At 36.5% G+C, this 20842-nt stretch overlaps 2 long non-coding RNA genes across 2 annotated transcripts; both read right to left on the minus strand.

Moving 5' to 3' along the window:
* Positions 1–2826: 2826 nt before the first annotated feature.
* LOC127834818 (uncharacterized) lies at positions 2827–7350 on the minus strand. Its single transcript, XR_008028219.1, has 3 exons — positions 7229–7350; positions 3922–4194; positions 2827–3043 (listed from the first exon to the last, which is right to left on the minus strand). It is a non-coding gene; the product is annotated as an uncharacterized LOC127834818 (long non-coding RNA).
* Positions 7351–8421: 1071 nt separating this feature from the next.
* Positions 8422–9587, minus strand: LOC127834692 (uncharacterized). The gene is made up of 2 exons (XR_008028061.1): positions 9157–9587; positions 8422–8598 (listed from the first exon to the last, which is right to left on the minus strand). It is a non-coding gene; the product is annotated as an uncharacterized LOC127834692 (long non-coding RNA).
* Between the last annotated feature and the right edge of the window lie 11255 nt (positions 9588–20842).

Genomic DNA, 20842 nt, shown 5'->3' on the forward strand with positions numbered 1-20842 from the left:
CTGGAACAAGCAAAACATCCTCAATCTGCGCAGAAAGCGTTAACAATGTTAATACATATATGTACAATTTTCTATTCTTTCATTTTAATATATAATTATTGCAGAATAACATACAGTTGATTTACTTGAATATGTAAGGATCCATGCTTCATGATAGAATATACATACACTATACAGTTTGTATATAATATTACATATTTTTAAACTAAATTTTGCAAATTATGTGAATGATCATAGTAATTATTTACGACGCTAGCTTCTGCAGCTGAAATCTCTATTTGTGTTTGTTAAAATACATCTTTATAAATGATGTCGAGAACGTTTACTATGATAGCAAACGGCTGTGTATTTCGTGTTAAATGTGCCTGTAAAGCGATAGTGATTCTTATTAATCTGTAAATAGTATGTTCCTAATAGACCTCTAAGACCCGACCACAGCATTGACAGATAAAAAGTACCATTACAAGTTAAGGAAGGTAATCGCTTACAGAAGATCCACTGAGCCTGAACTCTCATAGTATCGATCATACATGTGCTGCCCGAATGTAGCATGTGGTAATAATGACGCATAGTGCAATATTTTAAGTATTCATAAATGTATTCTTTAGCAAACGTATAAATAATAATCATAATTGGTTAATTGACTATTTTGCTATTCAGAATCGGTTAAAAAACATTCATAGCGTCAATTTGTGAATTAAAACAGTTGAAGAACTGAAATCTCTGACAACAACGATTCAAAGATATGATTTTGTTCGGTAAATTCGTAGTGATTTCTCAATACGGCCTTACTTTGGGGCGAATTTAGCAAGCGAACAAATACAGATCAAAGGATTTGACTATCGTTTATGAGCCACGTCATGCCAAAATGGGTCTTTGTCACAGGAGGCCATCGTAGCTCCCGACAAACATGCACATCCGCGTATCTAGGTTTGAAGGTACTATTACTGCCATGAATTCACGCAAAAGTTCGTCGTCTCGTTAACGAAGTTGGTAGCATCGGACAAGACTGCTTGAATGCTATTGTCTGGATCTTCGCAGTGCGCTTTTGGCGAAAAACCGATTTTCGCATGACGCTGATAAAACCAAAAAACCGTCGGAGACGGGTGATACTCCCCAAAAGTTTTTTTGTCACAATATTGCACTATATATTCAGATAAAAGGAAACGTCTTAAGGGCACAGTAGTTGGGGGGACAAGAATTTTTATATAGAAAATTTCAAAGGGCCATAACTCTGTAAAAAATCCGACCAGAACCCGCTGATAATATGCACATCTCCTCTTTGTAGTGAAGCTTCCCATAAAGTTTCTTTGAATTCCGGTCATTAGTTGCTGAGAAATAGCCCGGACAAAAATTGTGCACGGACGGATAGACAGACGCACACACACACACACGCACGGACTAACGAAGCGGCGGCTTTATGCTCCCCCCAAATTAATTTAAGGGGAGAATAAAAAACTAATAAATTGTTATCGAGTTTCGTTAAGGAGCGACCTCATCTTTTTTTATTTAAATGAATTGTTGTATTTAGTATTATACTGTCATATTAAAATTATAGACAAATATCAAGTTTGTCGGTATTAAACATCTAAGTGATAACGTAAATAAATCACTGCTCGTGTCTAATAAGGTGTTAAAAAAATTATTTCATTTTGCAACAAGTTAAGAAGCACTTATTACTTATTATAAAATATGTATACACAGCCTTTAACATAGGTCTGTACAGATAACTGAAACTTATTTTATAAGTCATATATATTCTTATTTACATAAAATATTAACATATATAATATGAGCCGCGTTCTGATAAAACTGGGCTTAATGCATGTGCGTAAAGTTTCATCCCAGATTAGCCTGTGCAGTCCCACAGGCTAATCAGGGACGACACTTTCCGCTTTAACTAGATTTTCGTTAAAAAGGGACTTCCTTTAAACGAAAAATACCATTAAAGCGGAAAGTGTTGTCCCTGATAAGCCTGTGCGGACTGCATAGGCTAATCTGGAACGACACTTTACGCACATGCATTTTGCCCAATTTTCTCAGAACAAGGCTCATATTATGATTAGCATATGTATGGTGTAACACATTGATGATGTGTATTGCGGTAAACAATAAAACGTCATATACACACTGTAACATCATCTAAAGCACGTGTTTACCGCAACGCAGGAAACGCCATACACACACTATTCAAGGTCAATCCAACAATCATCAATGGGAGAGCCCTGGTGCTCTCGGAAGTGGGGCCCATGGTACTCCCTGAATTGGGGCAAGGATTTCCATAGCCGGGGTAGGCTGCACACAATGCACTTTCAGATGTCGGTTCGATTGCAACGCGGCGGTAAGTGACGTAATCGTCCGTCGTCGCGCGCAGCCAAGTGGCACCCACTAGCTTCATGTTGTGGTCGGACACAAGGCGGTTGATGTCAAACAGATATCTGATTTTTTTAATTACGTAAATTTTACTTTTATAATGATGCACACACGTTTTATAATATAGGTAATATTATGTCTTATGTATGCACTTCGTTCGGTCAATTATGTTATTACTTTACTAGGCGTGTCAATGAAAAATCAGTATGCCGAACAAACTGAAAGCAATAAAAAGGTAGGGACTTTCGAGAAATTACACTGTATATAACAATATGCAATAAACAAGACTTCAAATAAATCTTATAAAAGCTGAATATTTGTTCGCAGAGAAGGCTGTATATTAGACTGATACATTTTGGTGTAAAATGTTTGATGTACAATAAAATCCATTATACCAAGATGTCAGCAAAATGTTTATAAGCCGAAAATATATATTGTGCTGAAGAATTTGTTTGTATCACCGAATAAGTATGTTTTATCAGGACTTCCAAATGTGCCTACGTTGATGTCCTCTCCAAGAAGGAAAACGTTTAAAAAATGCTCTTTTTCAACATGTACGTGTTGCTAGTAAACCACGGCGTCTCGACGTCTTCTGAAAGTGGGTCGATATCTTTATTAAACATGTCTTTGCCGTCCCTGGTTTACTTCGTACCGCAACCGGTTAAGTTTCCTGTGGCAATAAACATTGTTTTATCTTCCATTGGCATGGTTTGTTTAACTGCGAAGAGGTCGAATGCTTCATTCTAGGCAATTTTTTTTTGTTTTCAAACGGGTTACAACTCGTCGGATTTCTGTTACGTAACTTAAAGCAAATAACCACACAGTTACATTGTCTGAATGGTAAATTTAAACATGCTGAGGAAGCAATGTTCAATTAATGCAGGATGAAATAAATACATATAAACTATTGGAAGACCGGACTCAATGCATGTGCGTCAAGTGTCGTCCCAGCTAAGCCTGTATTGAAATTTTCTTTTAACGGAAGTATTTTCTAAAAGAAGATCCTGTCTTTTTGAAAGGGTAAGCACATGCATTAAGTCCGCTTTTCCCATAGTATCATAAGTCAATAACATGTCCGGGCAGAGTACACTTATTTTTATCTGATGTACTTAAATAACGCCGTGTATTTAAACAAATTGCGTGGATGGCTTTAAATGTTATTTCCGTACAACGAAAAATATGTCCGTTTGCAAGTGTTTTATGTTTTATTCGACATGCAGTGGCGAAAAGGACTCTATTTGGCTCTATCTAGAGAATTAAAAGAAACTTTTTATTGTTTTTGTTTGTTGTTTAGTATGTTTTCATATGTTCGTTACATGCGAAAAGAAGTTATTTATATTGACAAAAAATGATATTTTGCAATTTTTATCAATTTATCTTATGAAGACACTCCCATGCCCACATCATACTACAATTACAAAATATACGAAGCTTCTGAAATATGACAATTGATCTCACTAGTTAAAAAAAATCGTTTCAGACAGTTTCCTTCTTATGTTTTATTTTGTAGATTTTCCAAAAGGAGAAAAAGGACTGCGGATTACTTACTATCAGTAGATTCGTACCTCACAGACAGGAACCTGTCCAGGGAATTAATCACGTTGCTTTGAAAAAGCCAGGTACCAAGACTGTCATTATTGTTAAGCCGGAAATTGTTGCACTTTGGGTCGATGCTAGCTACCGTTTCCGGGCAAATGGTAGGATACTGTCTACCGAACCCAAATACTTCGCTGTCCATAAATTGCGTCATGATCCCGGTAATACATTCAAGCAGATTGCTCGCGCGGTTCTGCACGGAACATGGTGATCCCAGTGCCGTTGCTGAAACAGGAAATTCACATTTAAATGAAGAACGAGAATATTGACTCAACCATTCGCCTAATCACGGTATTGAGATCGCTTAGTATCATTATAATCTCCAGATGCAAATGATTGTTTATCAAAATTCCAAACATGTGTATTACGTGTTTGCAGTTCTAACTTTAAAACGCAGACATAATGCACCCTCCCTCTCCTCTCCCTTCCCATAAAGGTTCACCAATATTTCAACTGAGAAACAAAACCATTTCACTGAATTTAACATTACAGATGGCGAGAACACATACGATACCGATCAAATACAATCAATCAAAACATCCTTTAACAGTAGCAAATAAGGACTATACAATCATTTAAACGACTCTTTGAGTCGTTATGGTTAAAACCATTTTAAAATGGAATAGGACTCTTCTGTACATATACGTGGGTAATTGTAACAGAGTATTAAATAGATTGGTGATTTTAAAAACTGCAAAACGTCTGTTTCAACTGACCGATTATAAAATCTACTTAAAAGTAAATCTTTCAAATATAATTACTGCAGTGGTGATTAAATGTGGTTATGCAAGTTCATAATTGGTATAAACAAGTGCACATAACCAAGAGTCACGCGTTAAATTGGAATTGCTTTAGGACAACAATCATGCTTATATTTAATTCAACGCTGTTTATCTTTTTTAAAGGCATTTCCTGGCTCGCCAGATGTGTGTGCCTCAACATGTATAACGTTGAGTTTGTAAGCACCCCGGCAAGTACGGATAAACATGTACCGGGTAGTTGAGATTTATTTAGAATTTCCCCAAATCAACTCCGGTATTTAAAATGTACACACCTCAAGCTACCGGTAGGTACTTTTTATTCATGTAAACCACCCCATAAGTCGCTGACCTGAATCCATATCATTGTCAAATAGATAGTCAAGTTAAATTCACCATAACACGCCACTTTATACATATACACATGTATGTGGCGAATGTCATCTATGGTATGCAGTAATTTGATATTTAAAGACTATGCAACCGTATACATGACAAAAACCCAGACTACAACGCCCAAAACTTATAAGTTGTACCTACGCACCGCTTATTTAGGCGCATTGGGTCATTGTCGACCTGAAATGGCTTGAAGTCACCCGGGGTGACTAGAAGCCGATTCATGTCACCCTGGGGTGACTTCAAGCCAATTCTAGTCACCCGGTCAGCTTGAAGTCACCCCAGGGTGACATTAATCTGCTTGAAGTCGCCCTAGGTTGACAAGAATCGGCTTCTAGTCACCCCGGGTGACTTCAAGCCATTTCAGGTCGACAATGACCCAATGAGCCTTATTTAGTATAAACAAAATCTGGGTTGGTGAAACACGATGCCCCTACTGCGATTTGAACTGCACAGCAGATGTAAGAGAACACTGTTAAAGGGACCGTCAACCACGATTGACGAAAAAAATAAGGTTCTAAAATACCGTATTTTATATTGATTACAATAGTACGACTGGTATATTACATTACTTGAACAAAAGATCATATTTTCAGTATATCCGGTAATAAAATTTCGCGATGTGAAATCGAAAGTACATCGCGAAAATAGTTGGCATAACGATATACACGCTATAAATAACGCAAGTAGATTGATCATTTTATATATAAAATATATACAATTCACTACGCATGCACATTTTTTCCCTGGGTTTACCACGTGAAGATGATTATCAATCTGCTTGCGTTATGTATAGTGAATTGGTAGCAACCTGGTACCTGTACCCGGTAAAATTTATTACCGAATATACTGAAAATATGAAAACTTAACAACTTTTTTCAAGTAATGTAATACATCAGTCGTGATATTTTAATCAATATAAACTAATAATTGTAAAAAATACGGTATTTTAGCATTTTTTTGTCAATCGCGGTTGACGGTCCCTTTAAGATAAAGTTTTTATTAAACAATTCACCCGAAAGGCCAAAAGCCCAAATGAACTAGTCTGTGATCTGTGTTGGGAGAATAAAGCGCGACCCAGTTAACATGTTAAATGATGTCTTTTAAAATATTTTATCACTTTTAATGGGAAAACGTGGAGAGCCCGCTCATTCGTAAGAGTTTTCTATAGGTATCATGATCTTTTTAAACAAATAAGTATTTTTTCAGTAAAGTGCAACCGCGCGTTTGTAATACGAAGTCCCCACACTGATCCGACATTTTTCTAACCGTTCAAACGCGCGGTAGAACTCAAACCATATTTCAGACACAAATGTGACCTCTATTTAGTCACTAGTCATATGCGCTCTTGCAGCTCAAACCACAGTTCGCACACAATCTTAATTCATATCACACATCTTACGGAAATGATACCGAGATTTAGCCACTTTTCAGATGCGCTTTGGCAACTCAAATGTGAACACACTTTGGCCACAATAGGTGACACGTAAGACAATCCCAGATTCGATAAATTGGCCGCCGCCATATTGGCTATCAAGTGACCCGCTGCCATTTCGGTACTGAAGAATCTGGTATACTACAGGGTGCAGAAACAACGGGGTTTCCCGGGTTTTACACACGGGCTGGACAGAATGTAAACACACCGAAAATGTGTAGGATGTCAGAACATGTGTGTGTTTTTTTTATTGAAAATTGCATATCAGCTTTTGTTTATAACTTTATTTTAATCTTATTATTTAAATAACATTTTAGTGTTAAAATCAATGTCTTTAGCCTGAAAACTGTCTTCGTCTGGTTATCAATATTGACTTAATTGATTTCTTGCTTTATTTTATTTTTTATTTTCTCAGACAGACAGACAGACAGATGTTCCTTCATTCTGAGATTCACGCAACATACTGTCATTAATTAATCATCGACAATTACGCTGAGATTAATAAGCACGTGTGGCAATTATTATGTTGCCCAAACTGCTTAATAATATTGTGCATCAAACGGTATAACACGTTTTTATAGAACACACAACTGGTGTGGTTAAACTATTTATTGTGTTTGTTTTCTCATTACTCGTTCATATGTTCAATAAATAAAGATACAATAATAACCTTTTATAAAGTATGTATAGCACCAACAATTTTGAATAATGATCGAACAGTAATGATCATGCATTTGATATAAAATCTGTATAAACTCTTAAAAATTACGTCCATTCCAAATGACACGCTTTGTTTGTCGGACAAAATGGCGGCCAGATAAGCGTTGCTAAGGGGTGTGTGAAAAATCGATATCTGATTGGCTGATCGAAAAATTTGGGCGGAGCGATCGATACTTTGGCGACTGGTCAATTGACATGACGCCGCCTGTCAATCAAGTTCTTATCTAAGAACTGATCTACCAATCAGCGATCGATAAATCGGTCGCGTTAGTTAGCAACGAACTGTCCGCCATTTTCTAGACAAGCTATGTATAGGTTCACTTTTACTTTAGCGAGTTTCTTTTGTTTTCCTCTTTAAAAAAAGTAGATTAAAAATGGTTAAACGGTGTCGATGGGGACTTTGTAACTCGGACATTCGATATCCTGAAAGATTAGTTGGTGACATTTAATTTATATCGTTTCCAAAGCCGAAAAGAGATCTTGAGAAGTGTAAGAGATGTATAAATGCATGCGGTCGTCACCACGAACAACTGAACGTCAACACTGTCAAAGACAATTATAATATATTTTTATCGGATATACTAGCAGATTTAAATAGTTTATGTTATCGATCTGATTATCACATAATATTTCACGTTTTTTTTAATAGTTTTATCAGTTACTAGGTCATTAATATACAGAAGCGAGGTTCATCTGCATTACTTAAAGAGAAATAAAACCCAGCATGAAGCCTAATTCATTCGTTCTGTGTTTTATTACTCTGATAGTAATGCACTTTATTGCCATTATACATGTTATTAGAAGGTGACACGTGATATATTATATTAATAACGGTATCTACACATGTGCAGACATGTGATGTCACCAATAAACGCTTTTAATCCACCTTTGAGATCGAATGCCTAGTTCTCATTTTTTTCAACGAGTTTCGTTTGATTTGTTCGAAAAAAAAGCGGAAATGAAATAAGGCAAAAACGGTGTGAATAGGTTTTATGTACTCTGACATTCGGTATCCAGGGTTCCCTCTGGGCTTTCAAAAGTTGTCGCCACTTACTTTCGCCAAATTTAAAAAGTTGTCGCCACACTGGGGCTACATTTGGGCAATGAAGATCATGTTATTATAATACAAACAAAAACTGAGCATTTACAGTATGTTAAAGGAATTGATTTAATAACAGTAGTATTAATAATAACAACACATTTAACATTGTTAATTAAATAAAGGCACATTCAATCAGTTGTAACTCTTGTTGATTGACACCTTCTTAGCAGCCTGAATATGTTGCCACAGTTTTGGTGCTTCAGAAGCTTTATGGTATTCTGAAAATACAAAAAGGGAAATATAATATTAATATAATATTAATAATAATCAATGAATGTGAAGTATATAAATAATATAAATGTGTGCTAGCATATGATCTACTACATAGAGCCCTTAACACAACAGTCAAATAAAATAAGCATTTGTGTATATCAAATGTCAAATTGATTTCCATGTGATAAACTATGTTTACCTTTTTTTTAAGGTACATCCGGTAGTGAATGAATTGGTAAGTGTTGAGGATATAAAGAGTTCACACAGCATAGATTGTGTGTTGGAAATCATATTGAAGGAAATGAAATTCTGATAAACAACTGTCTTTGTTTGGTTTTTGTTTGTTAGCTGGTGAATAATAGCGGTGGGAACGTTTGCATTTTGAATGAGTCTCAAAATAAGCAGCATCTAATGTTCACTTTCTAAGTCGTTTTACACTCTGAACTTGCCATTTTAACGAGTGAAACAGCAATATGTCACCGTTTAAATAGAACCAATAGATGTAAAATGTTTTACTATTTTCTATAATTACACCGATTTTTCTAAAAACAATCGATACTTACCTTTTTGATTGTCATTGTTGTCAATTTAACGGTCTTGAATCTGCTTCGAACACTGTGACAAACACTTCACATTTAAGCGCAAAGTCGGTATATTTCAATATTGCCTTATCTCTGAAGCAATAAAACTGCCGACCAATTAAGATAACTTGCAACAACACCCCAGATAATCGCAATTATCACCATAACATTCCACTTTGCGGTAGTCGGCAGTCAGCACCACGCTCCATTGATTACAGCTGTATCGCTTACACCATGGAAATCTATAGTATTACGACTGCCGTAAAGCGGCTGGTAAACACAGCGTCTTTTGTCATTTTAAGAAAATATGAACGCAGAAAAATGCCGATTTTTTTAAAATCGCCATTTACGATATTTTGTCGCCAGATTTTTTATTTTGTCGCAATTGGCGCCAATGGCGATCGACAGCGGGAACCCTGGGTATCTATAAGTTAGATTAATTAAATACATACCATTTCAAACGCGTGAATGCGGTCTTGACAAGAGCAAGTGGAAGCTTCAATGTGTAGAATTACCGAGATCACCCTTATGGGGCATTTATTTATTTAAAAAACTGGAAATGTTATGTTAGAAATAACTACGCATTATTAAGTATGAATTATACCACGTGTGCTTGTAGAATAATATAGAAGATTGGTACCAACTTTGCTTAACTTAACGAAATCCCCGTTATAAATCGAGTTTTGTCTGTCAGAAACAAGTGAAAACGATTATATGTTTCTATTTTAATAGAATCGAATCGATAAATGCCACATAATAAGATTTATTATTATATATTACTGATATAACCAATAAATGCCGAACTTGGGAGAAGTCGGTACCTGCGCAAGCGTCTGATACAGGTAGCTTTACTGAATTCCCCTTCATACAGCGCTACTTTATATATGACAATGACCAAACTTATTGTGCTGTCTTGCACTTTCAATTATAGTGATTGATAAATGTCCCATAAGCAATGTTTAATATTATTAATATCACTTTTATACGTAATAACATGTGGGATTTTGGTACACTCGGTGTCAGAAAGCGTGTAAAACTCCACCGAAATCCCAGTTTAAAGCGCTATTTCGTGTCAAATACACGAGTGGAAATGTTTCGTAAATAACATGGGTAAATGCCGTTGAAGAAGTGTTAATTTATTGCTAATACCAACATCACACGTAATAACAGGTTCGATTTCGGTCAGCGCGCAAGCGTTTGAGAGCGTTATTCATGTACCGAAAAACACGTTATAATTAGCCGATGTTCTCTATAAACGGATATTTTTTGCATTCGCAGAATAACTAAATGACACAAACCCCTTATACAAGTGTCATATGGTGTCAAAAAGTCCATAAAAATAATCCGGAATATCGCGTTAATTTACATGCAATATATAGGCAATGAAGCCATTTTGGTTTTAGCTTGTCTAGGTTTGCTACCCGCTGAGCCACGTGATTAAGTGGGCGGAGCGATCATAGATCAGGCGTCATGTGAATTGGGTTCCGTTTAGCGAACTACGTGTTTATAGGCTAATTAAATAACTTATTAACGAGACAAACAACGCATATATAAACGAATATATAGATTATTTGTTTATTAAATCCCAAAGTGGAATATTAAGACAAAAAACATAAACCAGTACAATCGCTTGCAGTCAATACAACTTAGACGAATAGTTTAATCGATCGAGATTATCAAACCTCGTGCACATGCTTATTTTGCTCTTTGAAACGGGATAACGCGAGCTTGTTCATTCCTTTGTTAGTATAGGTCTCTGGACAATCAACAACTTGCTTCGAATCGGTTGGCTCTGAAGGGCCATTCTTGTGAAACAACGAGCAATAACAACCCGATGGCATTATTCTGCGTCATCAGTAGAATAATCTGAGTCCGAGCCGTAATCATTGAATAGATCTTTTCTTAACTCGGCTATACGGTCGGCTTTGATAGATCTCTTCTTAACTCGGCTAAACGGTCGGCTTTGTGGTGGAATCATTGAATAGATCTCTTCTTAACTCGGCTATACGGTCGGCTTTGTGGTAAGCGTAGGTGTAGTACATGTAACACACACCTTCGATGACAGACATCTTGAGGCGGAGATTGTACCGGAAGACTCGGTTGCCAGATCTCTGCGTCATCTTGTAGCGTTTCTTAATTTCGCGAAGTCTCTGTAGTAGATGAAAAATTTGATTGCAGGCTGTCTTGAAGCGACCCTTCGCTTCAATCAACGAGAATCGCTTTTCAAGTGTTTTCTTTCGTGTACGCATTTTGAAGAGTTGTTTTGAAAGCTTTTGCATAAGTGATTTCACTAACGCCGAACCAGTCATATATACGCCGGTGTCGTGAGTACACAAGTCCGCGATGCCATAACTTGACACGCTCGTATGTTATTTCTAAGACGACACTCGCTTATCAACACTTGTCGTTGAAACAGCAATGACACGTTATCGATAATACATCACCATGACTCGATAATCGAATAAACATACCACACGTTATACACATTTAGGTTTGAGTGATAGCCGTCTTGTTGTGGATATACTATTTATTTCTTAGTTTATTATTACTGTCTCATCCAATATTAACAATTTTCACAATTTTACATATATAAAGCATTAAGATAAAACATTGGCCATTGATAAAATGAATTATAAGAGACTTATTTTGTGTATCAATGTACTTTACATGACAATCAATATACATTTTAAAAGCTATATTGCCACCACCAATCTTACCCATTGTCATACAAATGTGTTGCCGTATATTATCCAACATTGTGAGTTGTGACATTATTGCACAAACAGTTAACCAACTAGAAAGAACATGATAATATATACTTGGTGATAATATATACTTCTAACATATTTTAAACTTGCAATAAGTTACATGTATCAGAACGTTGACAATTGCTCTGTATAAGATTGAAGGGAACTAACTCTTCAAACCCTATCGTTAAAATATCTACTTTTTAAACCCTGAAGAGTCACCTTTCCTTCATTAACATTCAAATGCACTAACAAGCAAGTTTGTGCATTATTGTAGTCCTAGGATATACAATGTACTGTAAAAATGACTTTTAAGATTCATTAAATTGAAACATTGCATATGACCACTATACAAAAGCCTTATAAAGGGACTTCGATATTCATAGCACCACCACCACCACCTCCGCCACCGCCGCCGCCGCCGCCGCCGCCGCCGCCGCAACCGCCACCGCCACCGCCACCACCATCACCGCAACCACCACCACCACCACCACCACCACCACCACCACCACCACCACCACCACCACCACCACCACCACCACCAACAACAACAACAACAACAACAACAACAACAACGATACAACCACCACCAATACTATTACTACTAAACGTGTAGCTTTTTCTCATAGAGCCACGCAACGCCGCATCTGATTCAAACGAATCCCTTACAATCGCCCCACGAACAATCGCTCCTACGCTAAGTTTTACAAGGCAGACGTTTGCTCCTATGTTTTTTTGACAAACCGGACAGTCGCTCCTTCATTATTTTGACAACCCGGGCAGTCGGTCCTACATTATTTTAACAACCCGGACAGTCACTCCTACATTGTAAGGACACCCCGGCAATCGTTCCTAAATTATTCATATATGACATTCGGTCATATGTGCCAATTTTGCGAGTGGAATTAAACATAAAAATCACATTAGAAGTGGATATGTTGATCTTTATTTAACTTGTCTTTATTATATGATTCGCACCTTTTACTTGTGTTACCTGAAAGTACACGCTATGACATTATCCCCCGGGTGTTTTAAAACGTTCATAAATTTTTGTAAAGTAAGTATTTGTATTCCTTTTGAAAAAATATACAATTATTAATATGTTGAAGTCTAATATGTTGTTTTGTTTTCAATGTATAGCTTTTTCGGGTGTGAATTCATAATGCTGTTAAATACATAACCATTTTTCAAAAAACAACCAATAATTCATTAATTAAATGGAAAACTGTGATACCAATTAACCTATCAGAATCAACTTCAATTACTTGAAGTCAAGCATATAGTACAGATTATGCAATACACTTGTTGTTTAATGTTTATTCAGTTGTTAAAAAACTTTAAAAACTTTTTCTTAAGTTTTAATTACTCTAAAAATAAACACAATTTTAAATTAAAACATGGTTATATATGCTTAAAACATGGTTATATATACTTATACTAAGTGCTCTGTTTGTAATTATAAATCTTATAATGTCATCTTGATATTTGTATCATTTTCTACCTTTTAACTGCATCTAATTTTAAAAAAAAGATGAAATGAAATACCTAAAAAAAATTGGAGGGGGCTAACGTCCTAAGGGGCAAATGTCCTAAAGGCAAATGTCCTAGGGGGCTAACGTCCTAAGGGGCTTATGTCCTAGGGGCTAATGTCCAAGGGGCTAATGTCCCAGAGGGCTAATGTCCTACACTCATTACGACTACGCCTACCACAAAGCCGACCGTGTAGCTGAGCTTAGAAGATATTTATTCAACGAATCCGTTGATCGTGTCCGGATCGGACAAAAAGTATTCTTCTGATTATGCAGAATAATGTCATCGAATTTTAATCGCGTGTAGTTTCTTGAAAATGGCCCTTTGAGAGCCAAATACACATTATTTAAGGCATTTTCTTTGATTGTCACACAATGAGTTTATTCCATAACATGCACTAAGCATACACGTTTATAATTAAATACAATACAACTTTAAAATTCAATACATGAATTATGTGGTTTTTGGTTTCTTACTAAGTATTTAAAGGGAGATTATACGATTTTGTCAAATATTTATGAATTTATATAAAATGTGTAAAAAAATATTATACATATATTTCAATATAAATTGAAATAAAAGTTAAGAAGAACATGTGTGGGAAAATGCGAAATAAGCCAGATATTTAATTCTGAGATCGAAAATGTCTGTACAGTCGAATTCGCCATCATGTATATCATGCTATACTACTACTACTACTGATACTACTACTACTACTACTACAACTACAACTACAACTACAACTACTACTACTACTACTACTACTACTACTACTACTACTACTACTACTACTACTACTACTTCTACTACTACTACTACAACTACTATTATTATTATTATTATTATTATTATTATTATTATTATTATTATTATTATTATTATTATTATTATTATTATTATTATTATTATTATTATTATTATTATTATTATTATTATTATAGTATAATGTGTGGCATGTTTATTGGATTATCGAGTCATGGAGATGTATTATCGATAACGTGTCATTGCTGTTTCAACGACAAGTGTTGATAAGTGAGTGTCATCTTAGAAATAACAAGCGAGCGTGTCAAGTTATAGCATCTGTGTATGCACGACACCGGTGTATAAATGACTGGTGCGGCGTAAAAGGAATCATTATCTCGTTGCAGTTTCCAGAGCGCAGAACACGCCTGCCCCGCACGAGCGCACCCACGGCTCGGGCTCGCTCGGCGTGGGTGCGCTCGTGCGGGGGCGGCGTGTTATGCGCTCTGGGAACGGCAACGAGATACAGCCCTCCACGACTGACCGACGGACGTAAATAACTGACAAACTCCTCCTCTTCAGCTCCAGACAAATGCACAACAACACACCACAGACTATACACAACCATCTACAGATCACCATCGCGGTGAACACGCGGGTGTGGAACTCGCATACTCATCACTCGTTATGAGTAGTGTGTGGGTGGGTGTTCTGGGCCTTACTCTCCGGGTGATGATGGGATGTGGGTCGTGTTGAGTGTCTTGTATATGAGTAGTGCGCGGGACGCTCCGCGTGATCCGCACCCCATCACCACCATACGGTAGAAGGCACATTAAGGTCTCATTGGCCAGCGTGCACTGAACTCTCTCTTAAAAATAACAAGAAATATCTTTAAAAAAGATATACGGCGTTGATAGTTCAATGAATGTGATCAAGGATAGAGAATGTCTTTTTTCTGTGCAGTTCTTAGCTGCATCACACCCAGTACGGGATGTTACGCGGAGTTTTCGCGGCTTATTTTACATTATTATATTGCTGGTCATAAACCTATAGATACAAAACAGAAAACCAAAAGAAGCATGGAAGTGAAATTAAAACATACGAGTCAACCGGCCACACGAGAAGTATCCGTATTTATAGGCGCGTTCTTCGAACAAACCTGTTTAAGTGGTTTGTCGGGCATTGCTATTTGATTCGATTATTAACAGTATCGATAATCATCGCGCTCATGCTTAATACATTTGTCAATATGGTGGAATAATTATTGTTAAATTAATCAAAAATAATATTTATCATTGTATTGTTGAAAACACATTAAGAATCTACATATCTCTGGTCTAAAGAAAATTCCAGGTCACCTAGTTCACAGATAGCGTATTTATTATATAACTATTATTTTACTGGCCGCGAACTCCGGTGATGACCTGCATATAAACTCTGACATTCATACACTGGCCGCGAATTGACCCGATACCTCGCGGGTTGAAATGCAATGTATTAAAGTGAGGCCTCGCTTCCACTTCTCTTTATACTTTTACATGTTAACATGTTGACAAGAATATGGAAGTAAGTACTAAATATGAGAACATATCCTTTAAATATAAACGCGTTGCGCTGGTAATTCTCTGAAAATAAAAGGTGCACGCACAAACTGTATTGATGTCGAGAATTGAGTGTAAAACTGTTCTATCTATTAAGCCTTTTCATTAGAAATAAAATTGTTTCATGCAGTAAAACAGTGTTACAAAGACGCGGATATGTTTCCAATGTTCTGGTGGAATACTCAAATCAGCAAATGGAATAAATGAAGTCTATTCATTCGTACCTAGCCGCGGGAAATCTTATTTGAATTTTATTGGAAACTTACAAAGGTCAGGAGAGGTGCAAAGCTGGCTTAATACAGCTTACGCCGAAAAATAATTTGGCGAATACCCGGGCAGACGGGGTAAATTTGACCTACTCTCTACTCTAGCTCAAAATTAACCTTTATCCCCTGAAAGGTCACAGGGGCAGGTCGGGCTACAAAGACCTCGTAAAGAGGCCAGTAGGACCTGTAAATAAACTCTGTTACACACACAAAAGAAATCATTAATGAAAAAGCTCTCAAAACAACTCTTCAAAATGCCTTCTCGACGGAAAACACTGGGCAAGCGATACTCGCTGATTGAAGCGAAGCGTCGCTTCAAGACAGCCTGCGATCAAGTTGTTCATCTACTCCTTCGGCTTTGCGAAATTAATAAACGCTACAAGATGGCGAAATGATCCAGCAACCGAGTCTTCCGGTACAAACTCCGTTTAAAGGAGGCTGCCATCGAAGGTGTTCGTAACATGTATTACGACTACGCCTACCTAATAAGCGATCGTATAGCCAAGTTAAGAAGAGATCTAGTCAATGATTCATTTGAGATTGTGTCCGGTTCGGACTCAGATTATTCTTCTGAAGACGCAGAATAATGCCAACCACATATTTTCGAAGGAATTTTCGTTGAACATCCAGGGACCTATACAAACAACGGAAAGTTAGTAACCTTGCGTTATCCCGTTACAGAGCTCAAAATAAACAGTTCTAATCTCGATCGATTAAACGATTTATGTATCGACCATGCGTCTTAGTGATATCGACTGCGAGCGATTTCTCTTATTTATGGTGTTTCTTGTTTATTAATATTCCAATTTTGTTTGTTTAATAAACAAATTCATATTCGTTCATTTATGCGTTGTTTGTCTTGTAAATAAATAATTAGTCTTATTAACACGCAATATGCTAAACGGACTCCCAATTACCGGATCCGTTGACAGTAACAGTACCATTTGTTTCTCAGGGTTTCAATTGCCATTGTTTGATCGCACGTATGTGCATACATGTATACAAAAGACCGGCCTTTCATTTATTAATCGCTATATTGCATAATCTTAGACGCAAGTCATTTTCAAAATTATGTTATAGCTTTTTAAATCGAAAGTTTGAAATTAAAACAACCCATACACATGTATAAAGAGTGTGTCTTAACGCACAGGTCGAGATGTGTGTGCACTGTTTATCCTCATATTTATGTTATAGAGATAACAAAATAAGAATAACATGTCTCTTTTTTGACGTCCTGAAAGCATTAAAAATATGATGAAAATGGTATAATGAGAACCAGTAAATATAAAATAAAATTTGCAATCACCATCATATTAAATGATTATTGTTGGAAAATCAAATATACATATTACACTAAGAATATAATTTCATATTGGAAATTCCCCTGACAAAACTTTGTTTGGCACCATATACAATTCAAAATATAAAATGAGATAATTGATTAAAATAAATAAATATGTTTACCCTTACTTTCTTGTTGATGCATTACTTGTTACCCTAGTAGTTCGCACGGTGTCAACCATTCTCTTACCTTAACATTGGTATGGAACACTCGTGCGCTTTTTTTGGCGTAGCTGTTTTCCCAGCTTTTCACCTTAAATGATCCCTTCATAACACCAGCAGGCACGAATTGATACATTCGAATATTTTATTTTATAGGCTGATTCGAAAGAAATCCCCTGAAATTTGCCTGCTTCACTGTGTCTGTTTACAGCGGAAAAGATGTAACACTGTTCAATGTACGAAATCCAGGACTTCTCTCAGCATGTTCAAACGACACATAGACACAAAGTGTGGCCCAGTTACGATTACGCGTTCCAATCCATCTATCAGAATTTCATGGCCTGTACTCGGTCACTATATCGTCAGGGGAAGACATAATTGACTATCGTTAAACACAGTTTAAAAGGAGAAAAAACACTACCGAAATTGTATAGTGTCACGGTAAAAGGAAAATCGTTAAATTATCTAACCACAGATGTTTGCCGTACTCGGTCAGAACGTCTGGTAATAGTTCCTGAACGCCTTCATAGGTTACCCTAATTTGCCAGTTAGCTGTATTAGCGTTTTTAATTCAATTTTATATTGAAATGCATTGTGCTAAAATTACCATTTACAACTCGAAATAAACAGACCCGCGTCAAGCGAAAACGGGTCTTATGCCATATGCGATCATAGCTATAGCCCATCCAGCCTGCGCACGTCTCAGTCTGGTCAAGAGATGCATAATGATACCATAAAACCTTGAGTGATTTTATAACGACCAGCATCGCATCTGACCAGACTACGCAAATGCACAGGCTGACCTTTAGCTGGCCGACACGCCATAAGATCTATTTTTGAATGACGCGGTTATGAAAGTGTGTTTTGAATGTTTCTAACGAAAACTGCCTGTAACATATAAACACACGATATATTTCGATGGTGGAGAAATAAACTCATAATAAGCCATGCGAGGACGCATATGATGTGAACTCCCGTAGTATCTACTAACACTAATGTGTGCTTTGACAGATTTCATGCGGTGAATACGCGACTTACAAGTGAAAAAATACACACAATTGTTTAACTTTTGTTTTTCAATTTAATTATTTAGAAACATTCATTTATGAACTTTATTTAAAAGCCAGCATGTTTGCCGAATATCTTTTTTAAAGGTATTTCTTATTATATTTAGTTGTTTTTATATTAGGTTTTAGCGATTATAAAGTTTTATTGTCGTTGTCTATATTGTACCTATAGTTACTGGTGAACTCATGTCCACCGTTAAGAGATCGCCGCTATCTGTTGAGAACAAAAGAACCTTTTCCCGGACATATCAAATTTAACCCCGCTGAAGTAGCTAGCACTATCAACAAGGTTACGCAACAGACGCGTGATATTGTATTGGACTCTCATTATACCTTGTTGATCACCAATAGTTTTATTTTCCCGCATCTATTAAAAGCCTCAGATTATGAATAATGTGCTGAGCAAAAATACCACGTCATTAAGTCTGTGTTCCCGTCTTTTTGTTTTTGGAGCAAAAAACACAATTTATGTTTTCCTTTCTTATTTGGGGTGCGGAAAACACAATTACTGTTTTCCTGTCTTTTTTTGGAGCGGTGATGTCACCTTAGTGCCACCGAACACGTGACGTCGTGTTGACTAAACTTGTGAACATAGGTATTAGTTATAAAACAAGATAAGTATTGATGCAAAGCATCAAAGGGCGTCGGGAATTTCAGTGTAAAAGGCACTAAATGAAGTTACATGGAACGATTTTTTTCTACTGTAAATATTGATATTGGCCGATTATTTTAAACTAAATAGAAAAAATATACTGGTATAACCATTATCTATGATTGTGTGTTATAACCCCCAAATAACCATTATCTATGATGTTGTGCTATAACCCCCAAATAACCATTATCTATGATTTTGTGTTGTAACCCCCAAATATTTCATAGTTCATTTTATTGACATTGGCTTCCTTTTTTTACTGGCATCCGTGTGCAGTTTTCATTAATGGAACAGAACTGTGAAGGTTTTAAAAAATCTGCTTCATCTTGTAAGCGTAATTTCATATTTGTCTCAACTTCAAGGGGAGATGATTCTGAACTTATTCTTTCGTTGCTCATTTACGATAGGGGTTGAGTACTCATTGATATGAAAACACTGTAAAAATGTTTATGTGTTTACAATCCCCCCACCCCCCCACCCTCTCACACATATATTTCATGGGCATAATAAAAACAAAAAATGGTTACAATAAAACAGCATATTTATTTAAACTAAAATGTCTACATCAAAACAAAAAGTTAACATAGAACACAAATAAAATAATTTGATTCTACTGGGGCTCGAACCTTGGGCCTCTGACATGTGAAGCGAGCGTGTAACCACTACACTACGGAACCGCTTGAAAAATCACCTTCTAACTAAGATATTAATAAGCTATTAATAGTCGGTTTAAATGTAAACCCGGAAGTTTAAACGCTGGATAGTGAGCGGGGTTAAAGGTCCATACCAAAGGGTCCATACCACTGGCAAGATACAGGTCAGGCCTGCGGACTTCTATATGAGGTTCTAAAAAAAAACCTGTAGGAGGACTTGATAGTAATGAGACTGGAGTGCTGTGATGGTGCTTCTCAGTGATAAGCGCCTGCTTCCTTTATCAAGACTCATTATTACAATTAATAATACGTGTCGCGCTTGGCGCTCTATAGCGCCTTTATTAGTAACTAGGTGGTTGCTAGGATAGTGGAACAAAGAAGTTTTGATTTTAAACAAAAACAGAAAGTTTGACTGGTTCGCGATTTTGCCCAGTCCCTGTGATCTTTTATTATTGCCCAGTCCCTGTGATCAATTATTAATTAAAAGAATTAGCTTTGTATTATTGGCAATAAATGTTGTAGTAAACGTAATAGGCACGAAATTTAATGCAGTACTTATTTACACTAATATACACAAAAAATCACCACTATGCAAGATATTCTGACAACAAAAATATACATTGATCCGTAAAATAACTTCTCCTCCCATAAGCGAAAAAAAACGTATTACATACTAGTCGCCGCACTTCAGTGCAACGCCAATGATGAATATTTTGAAATCCACATATGCATAATGTAAAGTCTTGTACATAGTGTACACGTACCATGTCTTAGCCAGAGTTCTTTTATGTATCATCAGGGATCAAGCAAGGTGAACACTGTCACCAGTTTTGTTTTATTCGGTTTTTAAACGATATTGGTTAACTGGAAGTGTACCCGGTTACAATGATATCGATAGGCGATCGTTT

The sequence above is a fragment of the Dreissena polymorpha genome, chromosome 6 (assembly GCF_020536995.1).
Source record: "Dreissena polymorpha isolate Duluth1 chromosome 6, UMN_Dpol_1.0, whole genome shotgun sequence".
Taxonomy (NCBI): Eukaryota; Metazoa; Mollusca; class Bivalvia; order Myida; family Dreissenidae; genus Dreissena; species Dreissena polymorpha.